At 36.0% G+C, this 27,030-nt stretch overlaps 1 protein-coding gene across 1 annotated transcript in view; it reads left to right on the top strand.

Annotated features, from left to right (window-relative positions):
* The window catches only part of LOC129793850 (protein prickle-like), a 126,176-nt gene that overhangs the window by 10,857 nt on the left and 88,289 nt on the right, over nucleotides 1-27,030 (top strand). The window lies entirely within an intron of this gene.

Below are 27,030 nucleotides of genomic sequence, written 5' to 3'. Positions count from 1 at the left end.
TCTCCGCTTCGTCATATCCTTCGAGAGCTTGCGGACTTCTTTCATCCAATTTCGAATGTTTTGGCGAATGAAAAAAAAAAGAATGTGAAAGATGATTGCTCGGGAGATTTTTTTCTCTTCTCTTGTGGACGGCTAATAAATTACCTCGTTACTTTCAATTTTAAATTTCATGACATAACGTGTGAGTTGTGCAAAAAACACGCCTAAATATTACCTTCACAGAAGCTAAAATAATTTTATTGTGTGTGAGGAATACTGAAATTAAAAGTGAGCGACAGTTTTGGGCAGTAGCGTAGTTGTGATCAAGAAAGCTTTATGATGCTAAAAGAAGGTTTTACGCCACATTTAGGAGGAGTTTGATTTACTTTTTTTTCCACGAAATCGTTTTTAATGGTGATTTAATGATAAAAGTGAAAGAAGATAATTTTTTTTGGACTGAAAATGAGCCTAAATAGAACTTATACACAAAAAGAATTTATGTAGAATCTCATAGATTAAGAAATAGAAATTCTTAAAGCCAAAATGTATGTAGATTCAAACAATGACTTTCAATGGAAGGACACGAGGATAAATTTCGCGTTGAATTTGCAACAATTTCGCCAAATAAAGAACTTTTGCAAAACATTCAAGTAAGGGGACATTTGCAACAGTTATATCGTCGCAATTTACTGGAAAAATGGGTCATGTTATGCCTTAGACATTTTTATTATTCTTTGCATAAATTCTCAATAATATTATATTATTTTCTCATGCTCCCCTAATGTTCTACAACACGCAATTATGCAAATTTTACACTTGTTGAGTAATTTAGTCGCACTGACGACCCTCTAATTGGTCGATTGAGAACCATTTGCGACCATGTCTCGCTTCTTGTGGCTTCTGGTGAAGAAAGTTGCGCATTTTTAATTATCTCCTCATTTTCCATTCATTCATGTTTTTCATAATTCTTTTTTATTAATTAATTTATTCTCTTTCTTAATGCATTTGAGAATTTTATTTCTCCCGCTTCCATTGAGTAGAAATTTTATAAAGGAGAGATATGCCCTCAAGTTACCATAAGAGAATATGAGAAATTCATAATTTTGCGCAAATCTTGGCAAAAAGGGACATAGAGAGAAAGAAGACTGTCTGCTGGAGTATGGAGATGAGAAATGAGAAGCATGAAGGAGGGAATTCATTATGGATCCATTGAGATATCAGTCAGAGATCTTAATGATTTAAAATCTCCAATAACTCCCGATGAAAGTACTTTACAAATTGCCACAAGATTCCACCGCAAGCACTAAACATGCTGTATTTATGGGTAGAGTAAAAGATCTCCCATAGCGGAGGCATTGGTATCTTCTACTTCATGTTGTGGAGGAAGAAACTCAATCCGCGCATCCTCAATGATCTCTCCTCAAAGTCAATTTCCATTTTTCACACACACACGACTCTCTTTTCTCCTCATGCCGGTGGCTTATCTCACTATGTGGATGTTCTTACGGGAGTTTTGTCGGATATTTCATGCTCGATTGACGATTCTGGAAGCCACACGATGTTGAGCATAAACCCAACATCAGCTGCTTGGAGCATATCGCGCTCATACATTCCCCCGTGACTTTGTCCCCTTTGCGCCATTGATCTCCACACCGGAGACTAAATCGAACAAAACTCCTGTTTGTTCATGCAATAAGATTTTACCTTCTCGATCAACTGTTACAGAGAAAATAAAAAGTAATTCAAGAAGAAAAATCAAGAGCAAGAACCTCACACAGAATGGGTCAATTGAACTGCACCCAATTGGTGATAAATTACATAAAAGCATTTTGTCAGCTCTCAAATTAACTCAAAGTTCATTTTTGCATAAATCTTACCTGCTGTAATGACACTCAATTCTGCAATTGCTCTTCTCATGACTTTAATGTCAATCACGTGTGGTGATAAAATCTCTCTTTTGCAATTTCCTACCAATATTGTTCTGTAGATGGAAAATTGCTGCTTCTCAATGAACTTTTGCCCGAGAAGAGCTCAAAAGAAGCAATAAAAGTTTGCTAATTTCTCCTTTTAATTTTATGCAAGACATTGATGGTTGTTTTTACGATTGTGTCAATGTAAATTCATCCCAAATTGACAAAGAAGCCTCTATTGTATAGTTGAGGGCTGTAGTAGAAGCAATTCATGCTGGTTTAGACAGAGAAAAAAGCTTTTTTGATTGAATTTATTTTTGATTTATTCCTCTATGTTTTGGGGTTTTTTTCTGGGGGTACCTGATGAAGGTGTAAAAGAGACCCAAAAGCACTGAAACTTACCTGACTTGAATGAGAAAGAAAAGAAAAAGGGCTTGAAAGGGTAATTGACTGATGATTGACCGATAATTGCTCAGAAATTGCGTGATTGATCGATAATTGTGCATAAATTGATCAATCCATGACCAGTATTGATTGTTCAATAATTGAGCATAAATTGACCAACTTATTGATAAAAAAAAATGAAGAACATTCGCTCAATAGATGGTCAATTTATGATCAATAATTGATTGAGTGAATGTAGGTCCGCATAGATGATCATTTATTGAGCAATCGGAATTAATGTTAAATTGATAAAGATTTGACCAATTATTGGTCAATTAATATACTGACTCAATTGATTTATCAATTATTGATCAATCAATGATCAATATTTGATCAATCAATTGATTCAATCGTCATTGAGCATTTGTTGGGTCAGTCATTAATTTACTGCGTAAGAATAAACCTAGATTATATCATGAACTAATAAATTTCTCATGCATAACACACTCTCAGTTTCATTTTAGAAAAGAATTCAATGAATCTTTTCCTGAGAATTTCTTAAGAATTTTATTTTAAAGGTATGTCTTTGAATTTTAAAACAAGTATGCAGCATATTGGTGTAAAGACCTCCCCTTGAGTAATGCAGCCCCTTTTGTGGGAAAATTGGTCGCATCTGCGGGTTGTTTTTCACGAGCAATCTTTGGGTGGGAAACAAACCCTTCTTGTTCACCCCCTTTAAAGAATGATCTTCAGAAAGAGGATGAATTTCAATCCATCACGGTCCGTTGCATCTTGTGATTAATCATGAGAATTTACAATGCGACCGTTGATAATTTATACATCACCACCGCCAGAGTGAGATAGATGGTATCGGAGTGGCGAGGACGCGATGAAAATCATAAATTCCAAACAAGAAACCGTATCGCATTTCAATGTGACTCTCTCGCAGCAAAATGTACTTCTTTTGCTGCTTCTGCTGTTGCTGCCAAGCCGTCCGGCTAAGCTCACAGTCAGAGAAGAGATCCCGTGATCCCTCACCTGCGTCACCTGTACACAAGACGTGCCAAAGACTAAGGTGGTTGATGTCCCCTTTTACGCTCGTTCCTCGCTTAAATCTCATATTTCTCACACTACTCTCATCCAATCCACCACACCCCACCACCACCGAAAACAATGTGTAATTACATATTTATGCTGAGCAAAACTGGCTCTGTGGAGCAACATTAAAAATAAACTAATAAAATAAGAAAAAGGAAGAGCACGAAGCAATTTTCACCAACTCGCCCATCTTCCACGCACAATCTCTCTCAATGCGATACAACGACGGTAATCCACAGTCCGCGAGATCTGCGTGGTTCCCATGGGGTGCTGTTGCTGCCATGGCCAGACAATCATCTTCGTCCCGCAAAGCGCCCGCAAGAGGAAGGGCAATTTGACGGACGCACGGAATTCTCGCGCTATTGGAAATCACTTTTTTCTCCCTCCGCAAAATTACCTCATCAATGATCGAATTACGTGGATTTCATTTGCCTCCCATCCCATCCCAATGCCAAATGGAAGAAGAGGGGTTTTTTTTCTTCCAAAGTGAGGTGTTTTGCTCCATGGATGATGATGGAATTGATGGAGAAGACCGTAATTTGATTATTCTTTTGTGGGATGATTTCAAATCCATCAGCACTGAGGAAAAATTCTTCATCACGGAACTATTTATTTGAAAAAAATATATTTTTAAAGTAAAAACTTATCTTTTGCACTATAACCTCATGCCTAAACGAATATTCCGTCAAAAAAAATTCCTCATTTCATTTAATTTTCTCCTCACAGTGTAATAAAACATTCAATTAAATTCTTTTTTTTAGCAGTGATTATTTTTTTGTGAATTTTTTAACAACAATCTCTGCAGAAATTAAAGAAATCTCGGTACAGAAGAGTCTTCAAAAAGAGCCAAATTAACTCTGCAAATTGATTTACACCCGCTGTTTTGGAGTCAATAAAACAGTTGCATGTCTCCCACTAAAAACAGCGCCAAAATTGCCGAGAAAAATCATTAAAAGTGTTGAATTTTGGTGAAAGATAATATTCCTTGATGATCAATTTAATTGCAAAGACTTTTGATGGGGCTGTGGAAGAGCTTAAAGAAGCTGGCAAAGAGTGAGCCCACCATGAGGTTGTTGCACATTAATGTTTATCTTTTATGACTTTTTTATTAAGCAAAAAGAAATGTTTACAAAAGAATAAATACGATGGGGATGATGTGGAAGATCCTAAATCACCCAAAATTGCAGCAATAAAAAGATTTTCATATAACGAAGGAAATAAAGAAGAAAAAAATGCAAGAAGAAGGAAGAAGGATAAAAATAGCATCAGGAGGGTATTTAAATAATTTAGCGTGCAATTGCATGGTAATAGAGGGTATATCGTGATGATTATTGCATTTCTCGCGGACATGGGGACATTAAGGGAAATTCTCATCAATTTTCACACGTTGCACATCAATCGGGAATGATGATGTGCCTGCAATTAGGCGTGCAATCAACCCTCACAAGCAATTAATTGTTCATAATGGATGCCATCGCTTTGGCTTCGTCTTTTTCTTTTCATCCTTTTTGTGTAAATATTAGTCGCGTACACACAGGTTGTCGGTCTAATGGAGTAATTGAGGCTGACAGGTGGTTGCAGTTCTGATGCTCACACACAACTTGCACATGGAGCAAAAATTATTTATATATTTTCTCTTCAGATGCAATCACTTTGAATATAAAAGCAATAAATTCTCTTTTTCCATATTCTAGAAGATCATGTTTCTGCTGCAATTTTTTGTGCATTTTGCAAATCATTCAACAGATTGATTTTCTTCAAAATACACCGCTCCTCAAACCCTTTTTCGCTGAGTCTCTTAAAGCAGACTCAGTGCTTAAGGCTTAAAACTTCCAAGAAACTCTGTACTGTTCATAATAATTTTATGAAAAGTGAATGCTCCGAATACTTCCAACAATTTTGCACTTTGTGCCATTTCTTTGTATGCATTTTATTCGTGCAATTAGAGGTACGTTTGTGCAGAAAATGACATGTTGTCGATCAATTTGAAGAATAGGTATTTTGCAATAAATGCGGGCAGGTGCCGGATGAATTTATATCGCGAGAAGATGTAGAGAAAATAAGGCATAAATTACTCTTTTTTATAAAAATTTCCATTGGTACGAAATTACATGAAAATCAACGGAAAAAAACTCCTCAAACAAGGGAATTAATATGATCTTAGATCTATAAAAGCCTAATTTCCTGTCCAATTTCTAAACACCTTCTTTACAAGTTTTTGTGTAACAAATGATCTCCAATCAATTTTATGAGCAATTCCTCCCGAAAATGTCTTAATTCCAGAGGAAATGATGGCAATATTTTTTCGACTTATTTGTAGTAGAAAATACTCTGTGTGTACAAGACAATTATCCACCTACTTTACCTTGATTGAACGAAAAATTAACTCTTTTTTATTCCTCTCTATTTGAAAATCACCCGCAATTCATCTTTCTCTAATTAAATAATCACTTCTTTGTGAGAAATTGTCGAGCTAAGCATAGATTTTTCTTGAGATAAATTTTTCTTCTGAGATGAATTTTCTTTCTCTACTCTTTAACTATTTTTTCTTATCTTTAAAAAATAACCAAGAAGAAAAAGCCCAAGCGATCCAATTTCAATTTCATGCTTAATTGGGGTTTCTGATTGGAGTTCAATTGAATTTTATTATAATCCCCCCGAAGCTGCACGGTACAAAAATCATCAATTAATTTTTGAATAGACCCAACTCCCACCTCCAGGGATTTTTAAAGACCTTCCTTTGTACGCTTTAGTAAGTTGAGAAGAAGTTTAAAGAGAGAAGGAGCAAAAAAAGATGAGAAATAACTCAATAAATCCGTGATTTGGTAGCCCATCGCGGATTCGTCACGCCAAACACGAAAAGACGGTGGAAATGCGATTTGGGAAAAAAGAGGTGAAGATGACCACAAGGAAAGGAAAAAGATTTTGTTTTGAAGAAAAAATGAGACTCTGCGGCTAAATGAGAGAGTTCATTGACGGCCATAATCGCGTATTACGTGCTCTGTGTTCACAAATAAATTATAAATAACCTTTTGGATGTTGCCGAGAAAAATTCTCCCAAAAAGAACATTGCTGAAGAAGGGAAGAAGAAGCTTAAGACGATGATGAATATTTGGTGATTCAAAATATTTATAAACGAGTCGTGATTAAACACGTGGATCGTTTTTTTTCAAAGGAATTTTCGGGGGGATTTCACACTAAATTTACAAAACTCTTACAAAGCAATAAATCCTCCGCAACACTCACAGAAGAAACTCCGTGCAATGTTTCGTTTTTGAGGGTTTAACTAAAAGAAGAATTAAGCTGGAGAAGATGCAAATAAAGAAAAAAAGAAGTTTAAAGAAGACTTTGGTTAGAGAGTTAACTTGCTGTTATTTTAATTTTTTTGAATTAAAAAAAAAAGTTTAATTGTTCTAACAAGAATTTCTCAAAGAAACATTAAAGATCTATTCCTTCAACAAGCCTCTCCCAAGCCTAATTACATTAAACTAACAGAACTTACTACTCCATTAAAGAACCCTCAACAAATCATTTCCTTCTCAAGATGATTAAGACAACAAATGTTTTTCTTCCCATATTGAAAAGGAAGAAAACAGAAGAAAAAGTAAAAACAGTAAGAAGGTCCTCCCCCTCATGTTTTGCCTTTAAAATTTAATTCCCGTAATGTTTTGCGGGGGCTGCTCTATGCTCATAATATCATCATCACCTAAATTGTCCCTCTGGGTGGATTCGACAATTCTCCTCCATGGCTTTTGCCACAATCAATCATCCTGGACGCGCAGGGCTCACCACACCAGTGAGTGAAGAAGAATTGCGATGGAGAGCTGCGGAGGAAAGTAAAGCGTACTCGGCGGCGTGACTCACCTGATGACGCCGGGGCTGCAGTATTTGTGGACAAACGGCACTGTTGTACATTAAATGCTATATTATGTGTTGCAGCATTGGGCATACAACATGGAGCGCGAGGAGAGTGATTATGTAACGGCGCTGCTATTGAACATCCATCAAGTGATACGCGAACGCCAGTCGCGGGCCACTTCCTGCTCAATAAGTCGCTATCGGCCCCAATAAATAACCCGCCAAACACACCGTTTCTGCATTAGATTCTTCTTTTTTGCACACCAGCGGACCAACTATGTGTATATGCATTCAAGTCTTGCACCCGCGTGCATCCCCCTCGCGAAAGTGGGCGTCCATTCCCGCGGGAATTAAATGCGCTGAGAGAGAAGAGATGGGTGTTGGGAGATTAGCTGTATGCTGACTGGCTGCTGCTGGGGCTTCTCATTGATGTAATACAAAATGAGGAGGAAGGAAAAGGGCGACACTCTCATTTAATAATTTATAGCACATGGAATCAATACGATAACACACGTATGTAATTTCAGTGGCACTCGGAGACACTTTTGCACTGCAATTGCATCTAATGTGACCTCAATCGCCTCAATATTGCAATTAAAATACAAAACTCCCAACTCAACGCGCCCCCGGGTCTTCTCCATGGACCCCACAGAGGCCACAACAACAACACCCATTGAATTCCCTCTGCAAATGCGACATATAAAATAATTTCATTTAGAGAGTGGCAAAAAAGGAGTTTATTCACATTCATGTAATACTTTTTTTTTTCATCAATTTAATAAACATATTCTTTTAATAAAACTTCTTTAATAATCATCTAATTCTCCTTACAACAATTCTTTTATATATGTTTGGATGGCTCTGGTGGGGCTAATTAACAAGAGGGGATGGCCCCACCAGGCCATCGAAGGGGGGCACTACATTCATTCCTTGTGATTATCTTCTACATGAGACAGAGAATGAGATCATGGTAAGAAATAAAAGTGAATAGACACCTTTGTGCCATTCTAATCCAATTCAATAATGGGAGAAATATGTGTTTCAGCCATTTAAATACTAAAAATTTACAAGACAAAATTTATCCCCAAAACATGCAAATATTAATCCAACGATTAATGTGCCTTTTAACTCCATTTAAGCATATCTCAAATTTTATGCAAATTACACTGAAAAAAAACTCTCGGCTACTTAACATTTCAATCTTCCAGACTCCGTGAGACAGTTTTTTTTGTTTTTTGTGGACATTCAATAAAACTCATCCAGACATCATGTTTAATTAATGTTGTGTGCGATATAAATTGGCTAATTAAAGCTCTTAAATTTCGGTGGGAAGTGATTCACAGACAGACACACAAAATGCTTCCGAATGAGATTTTTTTGAGGAGTTGTAAGAAAGGTTTTTGTCAAGAAAAAAATTATTTCTCTATCCCTTTTTTCTATTTCTAAAATATACCCCCACATACAGTACACAAAATTTTTCAAATATAATTAACTTTTTAATCACTTTGAGTTTCCAAAATGAATAATAAACCACTGCTGGCTGTTTCATTGAAAATTAACTATTGCTTTAACTTGGGCTCAAAACTCATGTGTGGGTGTGCTGAATCCTAAATCCTGGGATGAAATATACATCCTGCATGATGATATTTGCTTACGGCGTCAATTCGAGGCGAGACTGTTTGGTCCTGGAGGGCGATTTACACCGCCCATTTGCTGCTTTTTGCTGAATAGCATGAAAATCACTGTGAGAGTATGTATTCAGTAGGGCAAGAAGGGGCAATACTGTACAGGGGCTGAGGGGTGAATTTACACAAATGCACCGAATACAGCGTGTGTCGTCCAAACAATGGCTCTTGAAGCATTTTCACCGAGAGAGAGAGCACCCCTTATCGCTATTTATTGGCAGCACACGCTCATGATTCTTCAGGAAAAGAGTGCTTGGTGATCTGCTCTCTCCATGCCAGGGATATAGAATTGAATCTGGTGGGAATTGAATTACATATTCATGAGGAGATTATACTCCGTATTGTCCACCTGAACCATGGCTCAATGCGAACACAACAAAGCGCACCTGGACAGGTGTGGTAGTATGGTGGAGATCATCTCATTCTCTGTGGGGAATTTCCGGGAAAAAAAATTCAGTTTAAGCAGGAAAATCTGGAAAGTTTTAAGCCTGCGGGGGTGGAATTTGTGAAAATTTAATCAAAAATTCAATTGATGCTCCCTCGTGACAATCTCTCATGATATACATTTCCTCGAGGACCCTCAACCGACATATATTTTGACGAAGGATTCCCTCCGGATGGTACCACACTCAAAACATGCCAGAATCCCCGACACATCCCTCCCTCACCGTGCTTCGTGGCGCGTTCGAACGGAGAATCTATGACGACGATGGAAGAAATCGCAAAGGGGTGCGAAATGCATGTATTTGTAACTCGATGGTGCGTTTTAATTCTTCTTCTGCACCCCAAAATCAACCCCTCTCAGCTCAACATTTTCGTTGTATTTATTTCACAATGCAGAGTAAGAGGGAGAGACGACCCACGTGGGCTAAATCTGCCTCCTTTGACTGTATTTGTGACGGTTTACAATTTTAATACACAAAAACTAACTAGAGGGGTTTATAGGTTTGGACTCTTTGAGTTGAATTGGGAGTGATTTTGCTTAATTAATTTTTTTTAAGAGATAAAATTTTATTTTGCTTAGAATTTCTTAAGTCATTTGATAAGAAAAAAATCTTTTTTTCAAACTCAAAGTTAAAAAAGTTAGGCTTAAATTTCTTCTTTGAAATCTGGAATTTTTGAGCAGAAGATTATAATCTTTCTTCTGGTTTCTTGACGCTCAAGTTTCCTAATATTCTTTCTAATCAAAATTCTGTAGCTTTTGGTTAGAAAGGAATTTTTTATCAAAACATTAATTGTTTCAAATTGATCTAACTAGAATTTTTCATTCTAATTGAGTTTCTAAAATTAGTGGTTTAAAATAGATTTTCTAGTTAATGCTGGGAAAGAATTCTTACTAAAAAATTAATTGCAGAAAATGTACCTAAACGTTAAAAAAAAATCTGTCCTAAAAATTTAATTCTTTTCTTTGATTTAAGTAATTTTTCCGAAAGGAATTCTAGAGTTTCTGGTTTAAAAAAATACTCCGGAAGGTCTAAAAGTAAGACTTTTAGTTCTAACCGGATGAATTTTAGAATTTCTTAGAAATATTCCAAGAATTTCTATTTAGAATTGGCTTTAATAAATAATTTTGTAGTTAGATTGAGAAAAATTCGAGTTGAAACCGAACTGTTTTTTATTACAAAAAATTCTGATCTCGGAATTCTTATTGTTTCGCATGTTTCAGAAACTTTCCGGTTATAGAAAGAGTTTTCCTTAAATCTTTTCAGAATTTTTCTTTTTCTTGAATTCTCTTAACATGGAAAATCGCCAATTTCCACCTTCGAAAATATTCCAAAAGAATTTAAAGATATTTTTTATAATAAAAATTAATTTTCCCCGAATTGATTAACCCTCTTCTTGAGGGCATAAGGGTAACCCTCTAGGTCTGCTGTTCGTCCCTACGGGAGTGAACACGCATAAGCGACTGCATGAAGGGCTGCGAGGGTGTCTCGCGTTGTATTTGTAGGTACATGATATGGAATATGTATGGTCTTGCAGCAATGTGTAAAAGTGCAAGGACTCGGTAATCATTTTGTTGTTTGCAATTCTCCTTTTTAGTATTTAATCGGCATTCACAAGCGCCGGGAAATCTCTCATTAGCGTCCGTTCTTTGCGCGAAGAATCCTTTTTTTATTTTGGAGCAAAGTGTGGTGTTTCTTTTGCGTAGGAGGTGTGTTTGTGATTTAGTTGGCAATTAATTGCCATTCATTTGGGAAATTATGGAGTATTCAGATGATGAAATAAAGTGTATGGAGCTGCTTGAGGGGAAGTATCAGTTGTACATGCGGTGGCCATCTTCACCAAGTTGTTACTGGACCATGAGGCCCGTGATCAAGATCGCCACAGTGAGGTACGACACTGGATGCGCTTCTTCCATTCACCCAAATCCCCACACATGTTGCGATGGGCGTTTGTGCCTTTAAAAGGGCACACGAATAGCCCCCATTGATTCACTCTATGCTCGCTCTATGTGCAAATTGCCACGAGCAATATATAGTTGGAGTCCGCGTGATTTTACAAAGCCATTGAGAGATTTTCTTTGCAGCACACATGAACACACCATCAGCGAGGTCTTTTGTAGCCGCTGCCACACAACAGTATTTCCGCATTTTATTGTCTCTGCGCGCAAAGTATATGAGGAGAAACCTTTTAAGTAATTGAAAATCCCCGAGAGGTCCCATTCGCCACTCACATGTAAAATATCGATCCCAAAATGTTTCACAATAATTTGATGAAGACAACCGCGTGGCTGTTTTCCACACACAGAGAACAATACACACCGTATTGCTATATAGATTTTGCTAGAGACCTCGCTCTGTTTATGCTTATGCAGGAAGGCTTTACCTTTAAAATATGTAGCTACATACATATCATTGAATTTGCGGTTTAGGCTTATTAATATTTTAAAAGAGATTGTAAATATTTTTAAAAGATTGGTTTTTTTATTGATTTGTTTAAATAAATCGTTCTTTTTACCTTTTAAAGAAATTAAGAAAAATATTTAAAAATTGCCTAATAATAAATAAATATTAATTTTAATACGATGTTTTCTTTTTCTTCTTGCAGGTAAGATGTTCTCTTCAATTGATTTATGTCTTTGCCACATAAATATCCTTGTCGCCTTGAGAATCCACTAGTTTAGAACATTAAGGAATCCTTCATCTAAAATTCTCTATGTAAGTTTTTATTCATTCACAAGACTCGTATTTACGTTAAATTCTATCTTAAAAAAAGCATAAATGAAAGCTCCTCGAAAGTTCAAAAGAAATATAAAAAATTTCATGAAAAGGATTCCAGGTGAATGGAATCCAATGGATATATCAATGTCTTTCAATAAAAAGTAAAGTGCCCATTAAAAGCCTTAAAAGGTAACCATTAAAGGCAATATAAATGCAACATATAAATACATATTTTCAAATTGTAAAGCACCCCCCAAAAAAACTAAGCTAAAATACCCTCATTCTGTGCACCATAAAAGTTTTGGAGAAGGACCACATATCCTGTGGCGCACGTGACAAATATAAATCTTTTATTGATCTCTTACCAAAAAAAAAAGTCCCAAAGTGCTGCATTTAGACGAGAAAATCGCGAAGAAATCAGTGCAAATGGTTTTAAGGGGGGTGGAGGGAGGATTTCTCTCTGCGGAAAATCCGTTTTTCACTTTCACTTTCTCACTGTTGTGAATCACTTTGAAGGGCGTTCGGTACACTTTATTAGAGGAATAAAAGAGCTCGAATGGTTTGGAAATAAAAGTTGAAGCTGATGTCAGCAGGAAGGATTTTCACTGCTTCGAAAAGCAATACATTATCCCCCTTTTCGGCTTGGTAGAGGGATTTTTATACAGAGAGAGAGAGAGAAGAAGCTGAAAGAAGGATAACAATGACCAATAAGCAATGAAGCGTTTCGTCTGCCACACTTTTGCCACCCATTTTGGAAAACTATTTTGCTGTTCTTGTGTGGAAAATTCCTCCTTATTTGACGCTTTCCCTTCATGAAGAATTTTTCTTTTTTTTCTGCGAGGGTGGCAACCGCACTTGTCTCCTTTCGCTTCATCTCCCTCTCCCCCAAAAGCCAAAAGATGTGGTTCCTTCGAGAGAAGCAAAGAGAATATTTCATCTAATTGATTGCAATGGTGAACAGATGCGTCCTCTTCGTGTTCAGTGACATAAAAAATCCCTCATTCTTCTAATTTTATGACAATATACCAAATTCAAGTGAATGAGCCAGAAAGACTCCTTCACTGCCTCCTCAATGTGTGTTCTCGACGATGTCACGCACTTTTCCACGCCATTTCCTCTTTGTCTGGAGAAAAAATCGTCCCAAATGAGATTTGCAAAAAAAAGCCTAAAATTGAAATTCAAGGCACGTTTTTTGGGAGTTTCTTCGGCTCTACACACAAGGACAAAAGGTCAAGCTGTTGGTCAGCTTCTTCGCAGTATAGCCGTTCATTTTTCAACCCCCTCAATTTTGAGAAGATGGAGAAGAGATTTAACCAGCAAAGAAATCTCAGAGGTGGACTCTCTCTATACTGCCTCGAAATTGCTCCATCAAATCCAAATAAATGGCCAAGATGCTTCTCTGATTGTTCAATTTTTCTTTTTATTCAGGGATGATGTTGAGAAGAATGGAGAAAAATTGGCAAAGAAAATGGAAGAAATTTTCCAAGACAATCCTCACAATTTATTCGGAAAAACACAATAAAGTATTTTGGGGGTTCAGGACAGTTTTTATGGGAATTTTATTAAAATACAAAATAGTGTGGGGGTGGTTAGGGGGAAGAATGGTGTGTGTGTAGGAGGAAGGAATACAAAGCAATTTTCTCGATCCATTTCATTTCAATAAATTGCTCGAATCAATGGGGGGTTTTTCTTTCTGGTTTTCCCAGATAATCCATGGAAATTAAATGGGTACTCCTACGGCGAAAATGGTCTTCTGCCTTGACTTTTACTAAACTATGCTGCGATTTTGCTATACAATTCTTTAAGTAAAACGACGACGCGACTAAAAGTCTTAAAGCTACCATGGAAGAAATAATGAAGATCTTGAATAAATAAATAAAAAACTCACTGTCATCATACCTTTTCCCCCGTAAATTTAATTAATTACCAATGCTGACTGCAAAAAAACTTCTTCTTGCACTTTTAATTGCATGTGGGGAATTCCAAACGTTTCTCACTTTAAGACAACATAAAAAAAAAGAGAGAAGAAGAAATATTCATGTTCTCGCACAAGTTGTCTTTAATTTTCCCATTAACCTAAAACTCTCAATTTGTGTGGTGCAGCAGCCGCACAAGAATCACGGAAAGTTGCATTAACATTGTCGCATATTGAAATGTAATCACATAGTTAAGTGCATGGAATTATGAGGAAGCATGTTGCGTGAATCCATTTGGCGGGAATTATTTAAAAAAAATAATAATAAAAAATCAACTCAAAGAGCAAGGTCTTTAAAATAAAGAGAGATGTGGGGAGACAATCATCCAAAGAGCCAGTTGAAAAGTAAAAGAAGGTCTCTCAAGAGAGATAAAAAGAGGAAATGCTAAAGAAGACAATTTTATTGAAATGCTCCAGAATGGAAAATTGCAAGGCATAGGTTCAAAAAGTGGGTGGATGGGTTGCGCATTGGAATTTATTCCGATTGCTTTCATTATCGATTCAATGCTTTCTGCAGGAGTTAGTCGAGGTTCGTTCTTATACAAAAAAGAGAGTCAGAAATTGCAATCAGTTTTTTCAATCTCTCCCAGCTGGAGAATTTATCCTACATACTTATAGGGTGGGGGTGGTAACAAGGAATGAAGGGAAAATCCCAAAGAAATTTAGTACATTGTGAAAATACACCGAGATCTCCGCAAACTGATAGGAAAATACTTTTCTTTCTCACAACACACACACAGAGACTTTTTCCACCACGAACCCCCTTATTCTTAAGGTGGGGTGGTGGACACATTTCTAATTCAAATCTCCTTCTTTGGGGGGTTTGAAATATACATACCGACGAGAGATTGAAACATGATAAACACATTCTTCGTGTTTGATTTCATTTGCTGCAAAAGGTGCTGTTTGAATTTTAAATTTCAAACTCAAACACGCCATCGTTGGTAGAAGACATTGCACACACGTCTTGCATTTTTTATAGAGTTTAATTGACTACCTGTCGATGACGGTGAGGGGGTGGTTATTGATTTGAAATCATCCTCAAACCCATCTCTCAGACACGCCCAGAGGTATCAAGTCTGCACAACCCCATCATTATCACACCACAACACAACCCTTTTGCTCCCTTTACACTGTCATCGTGTAAAAGGAGCTGGAAAAGAATGATGAAGGATTGACTGAGGAGAATTTATAATTATGTAGTTAATGGAACATATAACTATTTGCTTTGGAAAATAAATAATTTTATCTACACTCAAAGTCACGCCTTCAAAGGAAATCAGATTTTCTTTTTAGAATTTTTAAAACTCGAGCTTTCCTTGGGATTTTTAGCCCCGATCTTCCCTACACATTGTGCATACTTATAGTTTCCTTTTTTGTAAGAACTCAAGCAGTTCATAAATAAAGTCCACGGAAATTTTTATTCCTTAAAGGTAATTATGAAAAAAATATTTTATTACTTTAAATTAGATTTAATTAGATCTTTGCTCTTTAATTAAAATTGTTTAAATATTTGTAAAATCTACAGCAAAAGAGCATTTAAAAATAATTCTATTCTAAGAAGTACCTACTTGGAAGCTATTAAAGTGTCCAGTAGAATCTTTCTTTAAAAAGTTCTTTATGAAAATATTTAATGACACTTAAAAAAACCATTGGAGATAATTAATATTTAGACAGGTATTTAGATGAAGAAAAAAACAATTAATTTTTATAATTTAATTGCAAAGTTTATTGCTTCAGTCAAGAGAAGCTTAACTACAACGTCCAGCCCCCTTTTTCTTCTTTTCTTTCTCTTGAGACAATTTTCTATACAGCTAAAAACAGGGAGATATAATAATTTTCCTAATAATTAACTCCTATTGATTTCCATTTAATGATTCTAATGGCTCCCATTCCCGAGCATTCTTACTGTAGTCCAGTTGTTAACTTTTCACGTGGATTAATTAAGTTATTGACAATGTAATGAGCTCTCCACTTACCATCGTCTAGAGGTAATTTATTTATTAACCTGGGAATTTATGCAGGACGTGTGTGTGTGAGAAATTTTATTAAAAATTCACCATGTCCCCATAATTGAGTCTTTTCCCTACCAATTAACCCCTTCGTTGTCATCGTTTGAAAGGAAATAAAAATAAATCAAAAGCTTCTTCTTCTTTGCAAAGCTCTGTGTTAAGCTGAGAGTCCCATCAGAAGGTCACTCACGCGATCGATGGTGGTGGAGTTAATTGCATTTATGGATATCAAATTGAATCATCCTGTACTAATGACACTTCTGGTGGAGTCACGTGCGTTGCGAGGGGCACGAAACCGCCCTGTTTATTAGCGGCAATTCCCGCCGTGAAGATGGTCGATCAAGGGGACCGCCATTCCGTGGTAGATTTCCTCACGTTCACCAATAAAATGAATTTCTGTGGCTTTACCCAGACCCAATTTGGTCATCTCCCGCGCGCGAAATTCTTCATTTCCGCTTCGATTGAATTTTGCAAAAAAAGCAACAACATCTCACCGCAAGAAAATTTAAATTGAAGCCATGCGCGGAGGAATTATTTTGCATTATAATCCCGCATCATCTGAATACGAAATGCAAGGCAAAGAGCAAGATATTCTACGGTTTTTTTTCTTTCAAGCGATACATGGCAGGGCAAACGGCAGGTGGAGAGAAAAATATCCATTAAACTCTCGAAATATGCACGCAAAAGTTGGATGAGAAAATGAGGTTAATTAAGTTCACAAAAAGGTACAATTTTATGTCTACAAGAAGTGCATTGAAGGACTTTTTTTAAACCAAAATTTTCCTAATTATTTTCCTTTAATGAATAAATTTTCTTTCATTAAGAAAATTCATTCCGGTTGATGTATTTTCCACCCCCTTAATCAATGTGATAAATGCAATGAAATTTATTGTCTGTGCGAATGAGGGTTGAGGCTTACCCAGAGTCTGATTTAATTTTCACTCTGTTTCGTGGCGATTAAATACTCTCGAAAAGCCCGAAAATTCGGGTCCCTTTTGGCGTTACTAAATCCCCCAAAATACCGTGGAAAGATCCCCACGGAAGTGAGTGGGATTCCCATCAGATAATCCCACCATTAATACATCATTTAGGGTCTTTTGGGGAGCTTTTCTCCTCCATCTAGACTATCTAGGTGAATGAAGAAAATCCCCTGACGCTTCATCCCTCATGCGGAGAGGATGACTCACCTGAAAAGACAAGAGTTTGCATTTAATTACCTGCGATGGCGAATTTCTTTAAGAAAATAAAAATTATTAAATTCATGATAAATTTTCATTTGATTGGAGGTTTATCATTTCTTGCAAAAAGACCATAGAGGAGAGAGAGTCAGTCACGAGCCAATTAGGCAGATTATGCAGAGAGATTTGCATGGCAACAGTCGCCAAGACACACCACGTACAATGCGAAAATCAAATGGAACAAAACTCCCCCCTTTAAAATACTACAAATCTACCTTCTCAAATTACCAACCCCAATTATGAGTCCTTTATTAAAATTTAAACAACCACAATAATTTCTCATATTTGCCTCCCAACCCCTTCTTAGGCTCCCCAATAATAGGAATAGAGGACGGCATATCAAATCACACGCTCAATTAAGGGGAGGAAGTTTCATGTTGGAAAATCAGCCCCGCCGGCGAATAAACCCCCTTTTATTGTCACAATATCGGGGTGGGTGGCTCTCCATCCAACCCATTGCTCCTCTGTAAAACCACAATCCCGGGGACATATAACTTTGACTCTGTGTACGTGCACTGAGAAATTGGGAACCTTTTGAACAAAGCCCATAACATGCGGAACACTCTCAACATTCGCATATTGTAATCTCTCCAAAAGACCTCAGCAAATGGGGTTGAGTTCAGTCTCTGCCAGAGCTTATTCATCTTGAATTGTTTAGGGACTACATTTGAGGACTCTAAGGAAGTACGTAGACGCTTGTATTTAGATGGCAAAGAGGGCTCAATGACAATAAGGAGTGTGCCAAGTTAGAGTAGCTTGAACAGAAATTATATTTTCTTTTGAGAAAAAGATGATTTTTCTTTAAAAATTATTTTTAAAGGTTTTGTATCATTTTACTAAGGAAAAATATTTTTGTCTCATTATTAAAATCATGTCATAAAGGTTTAGAATATCTCTTGACATTCTAGTTGTAGAATAATTTTAATAGAACCTCTAATTGAAAATTTTCATAATTGAAAGTTAAACAATATTTTAAAAAAAAAGCTCTCAAATATAATTTTTTTAAAATGAATTAACCTTTAAAGAATATAAAAATTCAAAGAATTTCGATTTAATGAAGTAAAATTTTTAATTTTATTCATGAGTGCGTAGAGGAGACTAGGGCAGAGATAACACTACAAAGACTTTGGAAAATAAGCTAATATATTAAACTGTGCTACAATATATTACTCATTTTTTTAGAATGTCTTCAAGAACACTTCCTATGAATATTCTAAATATTCTAAAGATTATTCGTGATATTTTCCAGTATTGTTTCAAAAGAAAATACTTGGTGTTGGCCACGAAGTGGAACACCAACTAATTAATAATATTCTTAATTTTAATTTAATTGTTGTAACTTCATTATTTTGCTATACTATTAAATTATTTTTAGTCACCAGAGGGCCACATATTGCCGTGCGCCATCTAGTGATTTTTTTTATAATGGAAATAAAGCTTAAATGTATGTTGATTAATCTTTGAGACTTTTTCTCAATTTTAATTATTAAACTCAAAAAGAATTTCAAGATTAACGTTTTTATTGGTTTGCCCAACGAGGAATCGTAGGATTTGTCCAACAATTGTCCATAGTAAATTACCTTATTTGTTTCAATTGAATTTTACTCAAGGAATATTTCCTCTCAGTGTCTATCGTATAGTTAGATCGCTACCCTATCGCTTGCACAGAACTTTATCACCATATCAAAGGGACAAACAAACGTCCCCTCAAAACTTATGCCATATTATCCACTTAATTCCCACTTGTAATTGCTACTACACAGTCCCTCCATTCTCATTGATTTCCTTCATCAATTTTTGCCTCTTAAACTGCATTACATATAGAGAAATTTCACGGAGAAGTTAGTAAAATTTATATGGAATCTCCCCACATATTGTGGCTTTGTCCATAAATTTCCATTCTCTCTTTGTAGATAAAGCTAGAGAGAGAGAGGAATTGTAATTATTCTTAGAGTGCATTTTACGAGGCAAAGTAAAACTTCATCTCCCCGACACAATTGAATTTGCCCATAAAATGCGAAAAAGACCAATGCTACATAAAAGTCCATGTGCTCATTGAATTTCCTCTGTGTAACACTCTCAAAAAATATTCAATGGAAGAGATTTCTTGCAGCTTCTTCATAAATAAAATCCGCAAAGTTGTGATTCAACAATTGTTCGTGCAAGGAAGGAAAATTTTATCTCTTCTAAGACTTCCTCTAGTATTTTGCGACAGTTTTTTTCGCGCATAAATTCTTCTTTTGCATCGATCTTTTGAAAATGAATCATGCCCTGAATTTTGTGTGGCTCATAATGCGAAGAATATCAATGAGGAATTGTTTTGGGTGGCTGAGAGTAGGTTCGTTCAATGGAAATTATGCCTTCTCACCAGCAAAGCTACATTGTTGCTGAATTGTTGAATTGGAACTTCTTTAGTTTGAGATTCTTTAGAAAGCAATAAATTTCAGAAATATTCTGGGAAAAAAGAGAAAAATCTTTTCTAATAAAACTCTCTTGGAATGAATCAAAAAATTATTCTTTTTCTTCGTTTAAAGCTTTAAAGCTTAATAAAAGTTCAATTTTAAACATTCTCTTTCACCAACTCAAAAACAAATCTTTAAAGTAACTTTGTACTTCATATTTTTTCCACGAGAAAAAATAAGGGAAAGTAGTGAATAAATAAAGCCAACCAAAAGAGAAGAAAGAGCGCATCCTGCGACAAATATTTATGTCCTTTTGCACAGGGAAAATTCTCCCCTCGCGGGAGCACTGTACTCCTCAATCACTGCAAGAAAGGGGGTAACATCTTGTTTCCACCACTCTCGAGTTTTCGGCACAATTTTCGCGCCACTTTTACGCGTCAAAAAAAAGAGGGAAAACTTCCCGTCTTATCTGTGTTTTTGCAGCAAAAGCCACGCACCAGGTCGCCCCTTTTGTTGTGCCTCTCAATCTTTTCTCTTTTGCCTATAAAATTTGAATATAATCGCCATAAAAGCGACAACTCTATAGACGAAAACACATGGTGTGAAGGTACGATGGGTGGGTGGAAGCTCCGCGTGTTGCTGAAGAACTTTTCCTATCGCAGGGCTTTTGATATTCCAAACAGCCACACAGTTTATTATAAATCGACAGAACCATTTTCACCACCATCACGACCCATGCGTTTTTCAACCCTCATCCCTCCTCTATGGGGAAAAATCGAAATGGAATCTCCACGCTGGTGGAGGAACAAAGAGGATAAATCGAGATGAATATTTTGAACGATTTTATGACTCTCCCCTTGCTCTTTCAAGTACGCGCGGAAGCTTTAAAGCTCACCCCCTACAATATGCCAAATAAATCAGAGTGAAAGTGACATGTAGAAGTGAAAGTAGTGGAAAAAGGAATTGAAGAATATTCAGATTTATGGTCAGACGCACGGAGGATTCTTCTGGGAAATTTTCCTTTGCACATTTTCAGCATGATAAGCAGGAATGAAAATCCTACTTTGCATTAAAGTTTTCTTATATGCCTACACACAATATGAGAGAAATATGATGGAAATTTCCCTTCATTTTCACCTCAAGATGGTTTACCAACAGATAGGGGGGATTGGTGGTGTGACCCACCGCCTCCTCTCTACAAGAAGTTCATGCACAAGATCAGAATACAAAATCTCACCACATGTATTGCCCAGGAAAAACTGGAGAATATACTGTCTGTGAAACTCTTGCAAACACAGTGAGAGAACTTTGTCGTGTACATGTGGTTTTGCTTCGGGGTACAAAAGAGAATTTTCTTCAATGATTCATGAAGTTTTTCTCCCTTTTCCTGAAGAATGAGAATTTCCACGAGGAAATTGTCTCGCAGAGAATTGTTCTGGAAATGAGTTTTGTGTTGATAAATTAGGAATTTATTTAAAACCTTCGTTAAATTCTGAATTTACCAAAAATAAACTCATAGGGCGAAGTGAAAGCGATCTTTTCGCTCTCCACTGAAATATCTATTATTAAATAATTCTGTTTTATTGATTAAATAATATTTATGAATTAATATTAGGAGCTTAAAGGTTTTTGCTTTATAAAACATTCATGTTTCTTAGGTTTAAAAATTATATATAAATTGTAACTACTACCTATTGAATATTTTATCAAATTTTATTCTAATTTCATTTCTTATATCAATACATAGTTAGTTGTAATGGAAATTCCGTATGAAAAAGATTGTTTGAGCTTTAGAAAATACATTAATCTTAAAATATTTTACATAAAGAAAGAACTACCTCGTAAAATGCCTCATTTTGAGACTCGTGAGAAATTTGAGAAGATTGCAAAAAAGCTCAAATCTTCAGGCAAGATTTCAGTTTTAATTTTCTCTGAAAAGTTCTTTGCAAAGTTCAAAAAAACTCTTTTCCCCATTCCATTTTTCTTGGAAATAATGTCAATTATTCCTTCATCTACAGAGATGTTTATTAGGAGTGAATTAGAAATAATTGGATGTGGTTTGTTATTTATGTTTGGCTATTTACAAGTTATGGGAAAAATTCTTTCTGTTTTCTTCAATTTTGACACCATTGACGGAATCTTTGAGTGGTTTCGTGAGTTACATCGAATACATGAAAATGATTTTTTTGCTGAAATTTATGAAAATAATTTGAGAAAATTCACAAATATAAGCGAGTTTGTCATGAAGTAAGAAGAGATATAAATTTATTTTTCAGCTAAGATTCAAAATTTTCATTTATTTGCAGACTCGTCGCATTTATTTACGGAATCACAACAATTGGTTTTGCTATTTCAATCATGACCGAACAAATTGTCTTCAAGGTGCCATATATTGATGAAAATTTAACTTTTATTCATCAATTGGCTGGATTTATTGCCTATATATACAATGCCTACAATCTTTTCTTATCCGAATGTACGATGATCTTCATTGGAATCTACTTTATAGGGGCTTTAAAGATTTTGAGTGACCAAATTGGAAAGCTCAATGAAAGCTCCAACATTTCGTCTGCTGGAAAATTTCTACAAACTATTATTACATTTCACAATGAAATCCTCACAAAATTCAATGATTTTTCTAAAGCTTTTTTTTGTGCTTTCTTCATTCAAGCACTAACAAGTGTTATACTTATATTTTTCAATTTTTACCTTTTTATACAATCTAAATCGAATCTTTTCTACTATGGCGCCTGTTGCAGTCTCTTTACACAATTTGCTCTCTTTTGCTTTTTTGGACAGATCATATTTAACAAATCCGAACGGATTTTTACGGATTTGTATCAAACAAAGTGGTACGAAATGAATATTAACCTTTGGAATGCGGAGGCCTTGGTAGTTACGTAGAATGCGAAGGTGGGGTCGTTGAACGACCCCAAAAAGAAGGCCAATTTTCTCCCAAACTATACAACCTGGAGTTGTCGGGTTAGTGCCTATAGATTCCTTATATAGTCCTCTTGCACCTTGCACCACAAATTCGCCGCCCTAAAATACTTAGAAGGAGATATTAGGGAAAAACATTTTTCAATCATTTTTCACAATTTCTTTTTGAGAAATTTGCCAAGAAACTGCAATTTTTTTTTCACTCTTCCCCACATTCCCCTAACTTCCCGCAAAGTGATAAATGGCAATATTTCTCGAATATTCTTTATTGTTTTGCACATTTACATGCTTCTAATTATGTTTTGTGTTGTTTATGCTCTAAAAAATTTTCCGCAGCATGACCGTTACACCAATTTTTGAATTCCCTTCTTCTACATTTTCCTTAATAACTTTTCTTGTGGTTGTCGGATTGAGCTGAAATTTTTACACAACCTCCTCAGATAACCAAAGAACTTATTTCCAAAAGATGGGAATGGTATCTTTTTTATTTATGGAGATATAACACGAAATATAGCGCTGGGGTCGTTCAACGACCCCGCTCCGCATTCCAAGGGTTAAGGAGCAAAAAAATCTTCTTTTAATGATGAAAATATCCCGAAATGCTTTTGGGCTTAAAGCTGCAGGAATGTACGATATAAATATGCTAATGTTTGTCAATGTGGTTAAGATGAGCTTTTCCTATTGCATGATAATGTATGAGCTTTTGTAGAGTTTTACTTTTGACGAAGATGAAGGTTTTTCTAAATGTCAATAGATGGGAAATAAATCAGGTGATTTAAATTTTAAATTTTTCTTCATTCAAAATTAATTATATTGACGATATGTATTATAAGAAAAGTCAGAATTTAACATTGTCAACACCCTCTGCAACGAGCCATGTTCCGTGAAAGATTGGTATAGACGTTTAATACGAAGGATTTTTATAAAAGAGAATTTCCTTCAGTTCATAAGATATTTAAATAAAAAAATTTGATAAACCTTCAATTTGGATATTTCTTGAAAAGTTTCTTGAGTTGTTTTTAGTTTAATTTCATATATTATGGTAGCTATTGATTGAAATTGGAATATTTTATTTAAGAGTCTTGGAGTTTTTCTTCTTTCCCCCCGTAAATAAATAGCCAATCTTTATGAAAATTTCTGTGTGAAAAGGATTGTTTGCAGTGTTAGAAGAATTTTATTAGAAGAAATAATTCTTCTATCTCTAAAATGCCTTATTTTGAAATTTGTGAAGAGTTTGAAAAAATTGTGGAAAAACTGAAAATTTCGCAAAAATTTGCAGTTTTTACTTTCTCAGAAAAGTTTTTTGAAAAGTACAAAAATGTTCTAATCCTAATTCCATTCCTTTTGGAGGCTCTTTCAATTTTACCTACAGCGACAAATTTAATTCTCAACAATGTTGAAACTGTTACATTTTCAATTTTAATTCCTTTCCTAATTGGTTACATGCAAACATTTGCAAAAATTATTTCAATTCTCTTGAATGTTGATGGGATTGATGGAATCTTTAAGTGGTTCAAGAAGTTGCATCGTGAGCAGGAGACTGTTCTCATTGCTGGAGCTTTTGCTGAGAATTTAAAGAGAATCCTCAAACTTGGAGAATTCTTTATAAGGTTAAAAGTATTTTTTTTTTCATTAAAAAAACTCACTAATAAGATAAGAATTAATAATTTCAGAATTGTTGTAATTGCTTATGCTGCAACATTACTCATTGCCATCATCTTTTTCAACACAACAGAAAAGAAGCTTTTTAAAATACCTCTTGTTGATGAAAGCTTTCGCTATGTACATAGAATAGCTGGATCTCTTGCCTATGTGTACAATGCCTACAATATTTTAGTAGCTGATTGCACGATGATCTTCATTGGAATCTACTTTATTGGAGCTCTCAACATCTTGAGGGAGCTCATTGAATTAACTTCTTCTCCGGGAGTTGGAAAACTTTTGGAAAATATCGTGAAATTTCATTTGGAAATTCATTCAAGATTCAATCTCTTTTGTCAAGTCTTTTACTTTGCTTTCTACATTCAATTATTCACGAGTGTTTTGATTATTTTCTTTAATTTCTACCTTCTTATGAATTCTCTAAAAGTTCTCTTCTTCTGGGTAATCGCATTCACTGTTTATGCTCAATTTGCACTCTTTTGCATCTTTGGGCAGATTATTTTCAACAGATCCGAACGAATTTTCATGGATTTGTATCAAACAAAGTGGTACGAAATGAAGATCAGAGATCAGAAAGCTCTGCTTTTCATGATGAAGATGTCCCAGAAACCTTTTGGGATAAAAGCTGCTGAAATGTACAACATAAATTTCATATTACTTGTTCAAGTGACTAAAATGTGCTTCTCTTATTGCACTATATTGTACACATTTCTGTAAGGAAAACTAATAAAATATTCACAATGAAAAAGTTTCTCAATGAAATTTTCAGTAGATCGATTTTTTCCAGTCTGTATGTTTGTGTTTATAGGTGAGCTTTTCTGATTATATTCAACGTTACCTTGAAAAATACATATTTTATAGAATAAATCCCCAAGTCTTCTATATTTTATTTAACATTCAACACATCACTATTAAGCTGCAGAAATTGCTGCAAGAACAATCAGTTGGATAAAGCTGGACGAACTGAAAGGATTTTCCTTTAAAAGTTTAATTTTTTTGCACAAGTTCTTTGCCGGCCATGAGTCATATTGAGTGCTACGAGAGCTTCAGAAAAAGTGAAAGCTTCTTGAAGCTCTCCCGGAAAATAATTCTTCTAACGTGGTTTAAAAGCTCCACCAGAAAACTCTTGAGACTTCTGGTAGGACTCCCGGGCTTAATGGTTTTTCTCGGTATAATTTCATCGGCCATTCTTGAGTGGCAGCACCACAGCATATGCGGATGACGTTGCCATTGTTTATGTTGGTGACTCTGAGGATGAGGTTGAGGCGAAAATGCAACGGGACCTTGAGAGGATCCACAGATGGATGAACTCGCATGGCATGATCATCAGTCCCAAGACTGTCTTTATGAAGTTTGGTTCGCCTTGCCACAGGTGTGCCTCGTTCGTGTCTCACTCGGACGAGTGCTGTCGGGATCCGTCTTCGCGCTGCATTATGCGGAACTGCGTCACAGTTACGGCTGTGGAGGAGTTCAGATATCTCGGTCTGACGTTGGATGGCCGTTTGAAGTGGGCTCCTCACATTGGCAGGGTGAAGGAGAGAGTAAGGGCTGCGACGCGTCAAATTTATGCCCTACGAACTGCATGCTCGCCTGGGCTCCTCAGAGTCTTCTACTTTGCGTTAGTGGAATCTTACTTAAGGTACTGCCTTTTCTTCTGGGGGGGAGCGCTGGATGTCCACATTGGATCTCTCGTAGTGGCGCAAAAGCGTGCCATCAGAACGATGTCATTTGCGAGGTTCAGGGAGCATTCGGAACCACTGTTCCGTGCGTGGAACATAATGCCCCTACAATGCCTGCATATCTACGTCGTTGCTGACGCCTTTCTTAGAGGCCGCCACCCCGCCTGCTTCGCTGAGAGCTCCGTACGAAGAAGGGAGCACTTCAATGTCCCTATGCCCAGATCGGAGGGGTTCAGAAGGTCTTTCCTGTACCTGCTCCTCTCATCATGAACAATGTTTGGGACGTGATCGGTGCTCCAACCAGGAGCGCACTGTTGGAGTATCTTTCCAATTCTGATGACGTCGGTGGATTAGTGACATCCAGATACACTCCATAATCGCAACAGCACAGCATATGGCTATTGTTGCTAAATCTTTCCTTGTAGATATACATTGAAATGAAATATATGATGATGATGATGATGATGATTGTAATGTTTAACCCTTGTGGAAATTCAACCGTTTTTGCCGTATCCTCAATATTAACAATTGGTTGCGCTCAAATTGCTTCAAAGAATGTGTCTATTTTGTTGAATGAAAATGGAATAGATGGAATTATGGAGTGGCTGCATCATCTTCATAAAATTCACAGCAATGAGATGATTTGTCAAGTGTTTGAATTTCATCTGGAGAAAGCTCAAAAGCTTTCTTATTTGGTTTTAAAGTAAGAAAAAAAAAGAATTCTCAAGGGACGAAAAACTGGAGATTAAACTTTAAATTATAACGAATATTCTTCAAAATATTTAAGAATATTTCGAAACGAATTTTAATTCTTCATATTTTTGTCCTTTGGAATTCCTTAAACATTCCACAAGTCCTTAAGAATTCTTTCACTAATTAAAAAAAATGATTTCAGAACACTGTTTTGCTTCTTCGGTTTGGGCGGAGCTCTTCTGGGGTTTTTTGTATTGCTGAATGATCAACTTTTTGCGAAAATTCCCTTCATTCTGGAGGATTTTCCTGCTTTTCATCGTAGTACAATTGCCTTCATTCTTTTCTGCTCAGTCT

This window comes from Lutzomyia longipalpis, chromosome 3, assembly GCF_024334085.1.
Source record: "Lutzomyia longipalpis isolate SR_M1_2022 chromosome 3, ASM2433408v1".
NCBI classification, from domain to species: domain Eukaryota; kingdom Metazoa; phylum Arthropoda; class Insecta; order Diptera; family Psychodidae; genus Lutzomyia; species Lutzomyia longipalpis.
Note: the sequence above shows the minus strand (reverse complement) of the source record. Positions and strands in the feature narration are given on the sequence as shown.